The sequence below is a fragment of the Temnothorax curvispinosus genome, unplaced genomic scaffold (assembly GCF_003070985.1).
Source record: "Temnothorax curvispinosus isolate PA1 unplaced genomic scaffold, ASM307098v1 QBEX01003997.1, whole genome shotgun sequence".
Taxonomy (NCBI): Eukaryota; Metazoa; Arthropoda; class Insecta; order Hymenoptera; family Formicidae; genus Temnothorax; species Temnothorax curvispinosus.
In genome coordinates, this window is record NW_020213777.1 from 7,593 (window position 1) to 8,930 (window position 1,338).

The following is a 1,338-nucleotide window of genomic DNA, read 5'->3' on the forward strand; positions in this document are numbered from 1 at the left end:
ACACACACACACACACACACACACACACACACACACACACACACACAAAATATTTATGTTATATTAATATTTATAATAACGATATATTTACTACTATTAATAAACAAAATAAGAAACAGTGATAAAGTGCTGTTTTAAATAATTTACCCTTTCATATTATAATTATGTTAAAATGAGACTATACATGCACAAATTATCTTTCATTTATGGTTGAGTAGACCATAGGAAATAAAATTCAGCCATTTCGCTTATGGTCTTAAGCCCTTTGCACAATGCCAGGCAACGGGCAATAGGAACAGGGCATAGAAATTAGAAATCATGTATAAATGCAGAATAATAAACAGTGACACAGGCAATAGACACAGAGTTTCCGTCACGTTGGAAATTCTGTGCCAATTGCCTGTTGCCAACCAATCATAACATTCGAATTTTTTAGGTTGTAATTAACGATTTTTTGGTTATTTTCTGTTCCTATTGCCTGTTGCCTGGCATTGTGCAAGGGGCTTAACTCTACGCCCTATTATGCTGCGTTTCCATTATACGCGTCGCGCGTCGCGTCATGACGCCGCGTCATAAGTTATTCAATCAAAACGTTTCATTTTATGACGTCATTTCCGACAAGATCTCGCGTCGGAAATGACGTCATAAAATAAAACGTTTTGATTGGATAACTCATGACGCGACGCGCGACGCGTATAGTGGAAACGCAGCATAATCCACTACTCTTGCCGCCATTGTAGACAATACTAAAGGCTACTACACATAAAATTCCGCAAAAACGTAAGACGTAAGCGTAAGAAAATTGACCAATTCCAATCGAGTATTGTGTAATCCGTAGATTACAAACTCGAATGAGATTGATATCTTAAGCGTATGCTTTACGTCGTTAAGGAATTTTATGTGTGAAAGCCTTAACACTTTAGTCCATCCTGCAAGATTTTCTTTTTTGTTTAGAGAATGAGATTGTTATATAGTGTGTGCAGCAGTCTCTCTATAAGGAAAAATAAAAACTCCAAAATATGGTTCAGACAAAGGACACGCGCGTAACGTGTTAAAACATGTCTGAACCTGTTCAAGGACGGCAACGAACAACGCGTAAAGGGCTGCGCAATGAAAAAAATAGGGGACAGGGAACGGTTTAATATTAACATACGTACAGAATGTTAAATGAAGCTTCATCACCGTTTCTTAGCGCTATTTTTCTGTTCGTCTATTCTGTGTTAATAAATTACATATGTTAATAAATTTCATATATCCATAATATTGAACTGTTAGGAGCGCAACACAATACAAGCAATAGAAATAGGGAATAGGAACAGAATGCATTGATACACGGCT